Raw genomic sequence first — 7,774 nt, forward strand, 5'->3', positions numbered from 1 at the left:
TTAGCATGAAATTTACATCAATTTTCCGCTTGTGTATCACAGACTCACAGTCTGTGCAAACACCCTGGCCCCGGCCTTGTAAGTTAATTAGCGGTCATATTGGCTTCGTTCAACTGCTGTGCCTTGAAAGTCAAAACTACTCACAACACCCTCGTCTTTTAGTTCATTATAGACAAGATCAGCTTTGTGAGCGACTGTTTTAAACTTTTGATGCCAAACAAGCTGCTAAAGCAAGAGCAGCTTCAGCGGTAATTTAACTTCAAGCCTTGTACAGTAGCTTGCTTTTTACTGCCTGACAACTTTTTTGGCTACTCAACATTAACTAACAGTAGCAAATATCAACAAGTATTGACAACAAATTATAACAGTGTACAAGATGAGGATGTAAAATAGCAAATAAGCACGAGTCGTAATTGTGTAACTCTATTAATGGCAAAGACTGCCTTGGAGACAGATCAATGCACTTGAATGTTGAGTCCTATTTCTTTGAATCATCTTTCTTCTGTATGGACTATGTAAAGGTGATTCCAAAGGGCCCAAAGAACCAGTCCTTCAAAATGTACAAAAACATTCTCTCTAATGGCGCGCTGACTTCCCTACACTTGTGAGTATCATTTCTATCTATTGTCAATGGCTTCCTACTTCCCTATTGCCCTGCCTTAAACAGAGTAAGCCAGGTACTTGCACAGGGAACGATCTTCTTCATCTCTCACCAGATAGCCACGTTGAATCAGATAATCAATCCTTATATTGATTGTCCTAGTATCAGGCTGCATTTCCAAAGTTCCATAGGAAGTGTTACTAGAAAGGAAGGTCATTGTCAGTGTGCTACTTGAAAGTAACATGATAGAGATACACACCTCAAACCTGCCGCTTAGCTGCTGAAAAATCAAACTTCTCCGACTCTTCATAATCCTGACAATGGACGCATCTATAGCAAATTTTCCAGAGCCATCATTTTCTACCACATTCTTCTTCTCATGCATGGGAGGGCAAGGAATCTGCAATCTCAGCAAAATTACTTCCATTCGAGTTGCTAATGAATTGACTGGATAAATAAGAATGGTCTCAGATGTGAAAAAAGCTCAAACCTTGATCTTCTGCAATTTGCTAGTATATTGAGCATTGATCTCGAAAGTGTCTGTTGGTAAAATGGTTACAGTGTTTGGCTCTTTGTTAAGGATTTTGTATTTGCCAGAAGAAAGAGAATGAAGCACTTTACTAAGGTAAATCTCATCAGTCAATTTCAATTCACCCTTGATATCTGAGTAACTTAATCTATCTGCAGTATTGAATAGAAGCAGCAAGCAAGCCTGCAAATATGAAAAATAAAAGCTCGGGCCTCAGAATTCACATTCACCAAGGCCATCCACTAGGAAAACAAGGCTCACAATAAATTATACCTGAAAAGTTGTCACAATCGGCTCAAAAGTGTTTTGTCCCAACGTTCCAATGACATTACACGTACCAAGGGAGTGCATCCACTCAAGTTTTCTTTTTTTTGGGTCGGTATTAATGAAGTTCTGGAAAACCTCCATACACTTGACCTGAAAGAGATGCACAAATTCCTAATGCCTTTTAACTTCTTTTTTCATTTATCATGTACACATAATTAATAATAAGCAAACCCCTTGATATTTTACACAAAACGTCAGAAAATGCCATTTCTTACCATCTCTCCTGGTAAATTCAAATTGAGTGAATTGAAGCCTAGCCAGAATGTACTATGTAACAACATCGCTGTGAAGTCAATCCCAGGATTTTCATGAGGGTTGCTGGTCAGATATTCTTCAAATTTGATCTGGTCTTCCCTTGCTTTTATCAAGTCCGTGAACTGAAAGAAGAAAAGGGAATAACACATCACACAATTTGATAAGAGCTCCAGTAATATGTGTATAGCACATGCTCATGGATTTTGTCAGAAGATATGAGAACAAGAAACTAACCATTTGCAACATGTTAAAACCGATCTCTTCATCACCGCATCGCGCCCTCAGCTCTATCACAATACCCCTTTCAAAGTCAATGTTTGCACTGTTGCCAGACAAAAGGCGCTGAGCAAGGAAATTCCTGCTAAAACGAAAAGAGGAAACACAAATAGTTGATACGACACTTCTATGATGGATGGAAGAAACTAGGCAAGTTTACGAGACAGACTTACTGATAGGACTTCAAAAAAAGTTAAAAAGGTCCTTTTTACTGATATTACAAACCAGCCGATATACCTGTCAAGTAAATAACAACAATTAAAACATACATATTCAGAACATAATCAGAGCACAGAATGACAAGGAAGCGAGGGAGTAAATGCGAATTGATCCCACATAGGAGCCTACCTTCACAATTGTCTCCTCAATGGTTTCATCTCTCTTCTTTTGGAGATTATGACAGAAACAAGCTAGTAGTTCTGCATTTGAGCTTCCAGCAACATTTCTATTCTATGAGACCACAACAACGTCCTGGAGCGCCTACAAAAAGAGCATTAAAGATTAAAGAAAAAGAAAAGGAAAAAGAATTCAAAATTACTACGTAAGGGACTGGAGTTCAAACAAGGAGGAAAAACTCTCCAACACCAACCTTGGCAAAAAGAATGTGCTTTGAAAAGCAGTTGTGCACATATGCAAAGTACTTGTCATGCAGCTCAAGTACCTTTTTAACATAACCCTGAAGAACCACAAGATCCATTCATTTTCAAGATCCAGGTAAGTTGACCAATCTGAATTTTAAGTGTAAAGAGTTATGAATCTTACCTGTCCATGCAAATCGGCCATGTTGAATTTCTTTGCCTGCGCAAAATATAGTGTTAGCTACAGTTCACTGGTGAAACAGAGGATGCCAGCTTCTATACACACACATCCCTAAGATAAAGGCTTTAGAGCATAAAATCCAAACAAGAATTGAGAAGATGATTTATCTGAATTACGCGGCTATGTTCAAGTCGAATCAAAATATAGTATGTTCGGATGAGAGGTGATTGCTATAGATAATTTTGGAAACCAACATTCAACAAAGTTTCAATCTCCCCTCCCTTAACTCTTAAAGACATCCTTCTCTATTACACAGAATCAGTTTGAGCTACTGAAGTGTACAACATAATAAAACAAGACCAACAACTTGTCTTTTTTTCTGTTTCATTTACTCTTTAAACACATCCTTGCTTATCATAATAAATCATTTACGAGCAAGCACTAAAGGACGCAATAAATGAAATAATATTCCTAGTTCTGTGTCCTGTCTATGTGTGTGGTGTACTGGGATTAGCAGATTTTTGAGAAACAGGCGACCTTTTCTTCAGATGCTGCAACTTCCACTTGCTTGACCAAGGCGTCGATTCGGAAGTAAATTGCCGCACCAGAACAGCTCAAAAAATGTAAACGACACTTGAAAATGATATAGAAAAACCATCCATCAAGGGTAAACTTGTGTTATGGATAGGAAATAGAAGTATTAACCTGTTTAAACAAGCTAGAAGCCAGGTCCAATCCACATGTTATTTTACTGAAAAGCTTATACATACTCAAGAGATCTCCGCCTAACATGTTACAAACATTAGAAACAAAATAAATGTAGTCGCTAGATTGCCATGAGACAATATCTTCAAATTTGAAAATTCAAGTATTTAATCCTAGTAAATACCTTGTCATCTCTAAGCAATGCAACCCAACCAGACTTTTCCTTTTCAAACAGCTGCTCATTGTGTACGGTCAACAACTGGTGTTGCACTTCCTAAAAAGAGCATATTATAAAATTTTAAATGAATAAAAACTGAAGTGGAGTCACATCACTCTCTATCCAGTATCCTGGAGCATGGCTCTTTTAAAGCCGTTTTGATAACAATCCAGTTGTCCCATTCCAATTTCAACGAAAATATCCAAGACATTCTTCAACAAAGATCGATCAATCTGCTCTCCCTCTCGCTCTTGCTTGATCTAGTTCACATTTATTTAGTCACTAAATCGAGAGGAGAAAATTAAAAGTGATATTACATATTTAGAAGCTGTTCAACATACCAGCGAGATTACAGCATCTTTAACATCTACATTGACTTCTTGATAGACCTGAAACAAGAAAAGAATCAATAAAACTAAAGAAAAAGTTTCAGAGCGACTATGAAAATGCAAGAACAACACATAAGAAGCACAAATGTTTGAACCAGTGAAGAACCTAAGCATCTACAAGCATGCAAACTTAACTTAAGAGTGGGAAAAGCAAAACAGGGGAAACATCCTTTTTCAGTTAAGCAAGTGTTATGAACTCTTCAAGTACCAGATCACGGAAGCAAGTCAGACCAAAATCTCTGAGTGATATCGAGATAATTGAAGAATCGTGAAAGCCACCTGACAACAACTTTGTAATTTGCCCAGCTCTTCACTAGCTCTATCAACAAAGATTCATCATGCCTTTTTCCCAAACCTGGTAAAACCTGAGGGAGAAAAGGAAGACAGGAAGTTCATAAGAAGTAACTTAGTGAGATTAGAGAAGATAATTTTACGCATACTGGAGAAGAAGATAATAATAATCATTGTGGCATGCCATGAAAAAAGGTTCATTGTTAAATGTTAATATGCATGTATTGTTTAAAATGAATTACAAGCCACCTTCTCTATGGCATAAGGATAAAAACGAATAGATACACAAAACAATTAAAAAGTAAAAACATTTTTAATCAACTGTTATTTTTTTGGTCAATATATATAAAAATATTTTATTGCTCTTTGCCTTTTTAATAGTTGTCTAGTTTTACTCTCTAGAACTTAGGCCAATTAGTTTTATCCCTCCAGTTCTTTCGTCTAGAGGTTTACCCCCCAAAACCTAGGCCAATTAGCTTTACCCCCATAGTTCTTTCATCTAGAGGTTTACCACCCCCAAAGACCACAGCACATCCAAGTCAACTGAGTTTGACCGTAATATTTTGGTCAAGACAAATAAAAAGACTCTAATGCCCTTTTCTATGTATTATCACATAACTTCATAGCATTTGATTAATACTCAAGAAATAATCCAAAGAATTGATTAAAACTCAACTTTGAAGTAAAAAAGATTAAATTATTCAAAATTATGATTAAAGCTCAAAACCTAATCATCAAATTACTAATTTGTAAAAATCAAATTGATCCCGTAGAAAGGAATTTAATTAATTTTCAACCTAATATTGAAAATCAATATCAATCAAAAGTTATTGATGTTTATTACAATTAGTGTTTTAATGACTTGATTATAATTAAGTTATGTTTTGATGTTTATTACAATTAATTTTTGTAATGATTTTTTTTTGTTTTGTTTTAAGTAACACCGTTACTTTAGGTGTTAAATAAGAGAACACGTGTCAATAATATTTTATAAGGTGTAATGGCTAATGTTTTACACGCGGGTGGAGAAGATCCGACCTCTAATAACAAACGCATTGAAATATTGAAAAAGAGGATACGTGTAAAACATGATATAACCTTCACGGTCATAGATGGATATAGGGGGGGTGCGTGTGGGGGCGGTCGCACCCCCTGAGATTAGAAAAGCTTAACTACCACATAACTAATTGCCTAGAAAAATCTTCAAACTATAAAGACTCGCACCTCTTAATTTTTTTAGCAAACTTCTACGATTGCACCTCAAAATTTTCACAACTATAATGAAAATATAATCAACAAAAAAAATATTATAAAAAAATAATAATAAAAAACATTCCAATAAACCAACGTTTTTTTTTTACTTTACTTTTTGCTCTTACAAAATTATCATTTATCATTTATTTTGAATCTAAAATCATTAAAGATTGACAAATGTATCTTTGAATGTTTTATAGGTTAATGAGACTAAAACATTTGTATAATTCTAATCACCTATAACAAACCCATAAGCTCTCCCTCCTTTCTTCACTCTCAATTCTTAAACAAGCGTCAGACCTCAATCTAAAAAAAAAACAAAAAACAAATTCATAAAATACATGCGACGTAGCTTGTTGCAGGCCAGTCCTAATTATTTGTAAAACTCGTTATCATTATCAATAAAATTTTCACTTAAAAAAAACAAAAACAAAAACAAAAACAAAAACAAAACAAGGTAATTTTTTACTTTGAATGTTAATCTTTTATAGTTTTCCCCACATGATAGTAAGATTATATAAACTTATAGTATTATAGGAAATTAACAAATTGTTGAATTGTTGTAAACTTATGGACTAGATTATGTAGATATATATAGACATAGTATTATCAATTAATGGTTTAAGTGCTTAAGTAGTTAATTTCATTAGTCCATATTAAATTCTTAGTAGTCAACGCACTCTAGTTTTGTGAATTGAAATAAATGTATAATTTTGTTAATCTTTATTGTTTAGATATTTTGACAAAAAAAAAATGCATATTTTTTTTTGGGGAGTGGGGTTGGGTGTGCATATAATATCGCATCCCTTGGCTTAGAATTCTGACTCTGTCCCTGTTCAAGGTTCAACTCTGGTAGAGGAGGAAAACCTTTCAAGATTTGCCTTAGTTTAACTAAACTTACTGTTTTTCCCATCATCGACATCCCCAACTTCTGCGAAACAGGAAAAAGAATCTAAGTTAGATACAAATATCACAACCCGTCAACCCCAAAACCTAGTTTAATAAAGACGTACTTGGTCCGCATAAAATGAACAAAAAAAAGGAGGTGAAGGGTTTAGTTTGGGGTCCTACTTTTCTGCTATTAAAGTATTTGAATTTAAGTTCGTGAAATACCTTGGATCAATGTTTCTAATTTTGGCCATTGGATCAATGCTTTATATGAAGGGTAGTTTGGCTATTTTCATAAAAAATGAAAATTATATTATTATAAAATGGGTTGACCATGATAAACTAAATTGACTCAAAGCCAATCGATAGAAGTAGGACTGAAGCCTAATAATCGATAATTTTAAGACCTATCCCTAAATACCCCTAAATAAATAGGACTAATCCCTAAATAAATGTCAAATAACTAATATTGATCCTGGTGTTTGCAAATTGTTCATTTGCCTAATGGTTCAAGGTCCCCGCCTAAAGGTAAAATAGAGATCATTAGCGTGTCTTGAACGATCCAATTCTTTAGTTAAAAGTTAAAACAAATTCCACTTTCACAACCGACATAGACCACTACATTGCAGGAAAGACATGCATGCCAAACGTTGGTCCTTTAAAATTCAAAAGAAAGTAAACAATAAAAGGGGTGGTTTAAAGACGGGATGCTAGCTCAATTAAAATTTAAAAGACAAACCCAAACATTCTTAACCGATGCAAGGGCGAATAGAAATGCCAAAGGAAAGGAACCCCCTAATTGCTTGTACGGGTGCATGGACAGTGAAACGTTTCTTCTTTATTAAACAGGCTTACTTCACACTTTTGCAGAACTACAGCAGTTGGGAAAATTCACACTGCCCATCTAGTGTAAATGGAGAAGCAGGCAGGAACATATCTTCTTTCTTTATTGATCAGATTCAACACAATCTTAAAATGTCAGAATGAGTTGAATCTTTGACGTTCGATCATATAGTAATGGTACGACAACAATTATGATAGAATTATCTTACTCTGTTGATGGCCCATCCAAGCTGTTCAAGCCTGAAGGCCCTCTGATAGATTGGCGGGTGTAACGGAGGCACTAGCCCCAGCACCCAGGGAAAGTGATAATTCAATATCTCAAAACGTATAATTGAACTGGAAGATCTTCTTACAGGGCTAGTTGAAATTCAATGAACCTCTTGGGTCTATTGGAGTTAATAGTAGTTTCTCGTAAAATTATCATTAGCCATAAACAATAG

The 7,774-nt window shown here is 35.1% G+C and overlaps 1 pseudogene across 1 annotated transcript; it reads right to left on the minus strand.

Annotated features, from left to right (window-relative positions):
* Positions 1-338: 338 nt before the first annotated feature.
* Positions 339-4,444, minus strand: LOC147520358 (cullin-1-like; annotated as a pseudogene). Its single transcript, XR_015213160.1, has 13 exons — positions 4,267-4,444; positions 4,011-4,058; positions 3,637-3,929; positions 2,751-2,786; positions 2,578-2,664; positions 2,448-2,468; positions 2,162-2,178; positions 1,947-2,070; positions 1,673-1,834; positions 1,404-1,547; positions 1,092-1,313; positions 861-1,001; positions 339-770 (listed from the first exon to the last, which is right to left on the minus strand). The product of XR_015213160.1 is annotated as a cullin-1-like (transcript).
* Between the last annotated feature and the right edge of the window lie 3,330 nt (positions 4,445-7,774).

This window comes from Coptis chinensis, chromosome 2, assembly GCF_015680905.1.
Source record: "Coptis chinensis isolate HL-2020 chromosome 2, ASM1568090v1, whole genome shotgun sequence".
NCBI classification, from domain to species: Eukaryota; Viridiplantae; Streptophyta; class Magnoliopsida; order Ranunculales; family Ranunculaceae; genus Coptis; species Coptis chinensis.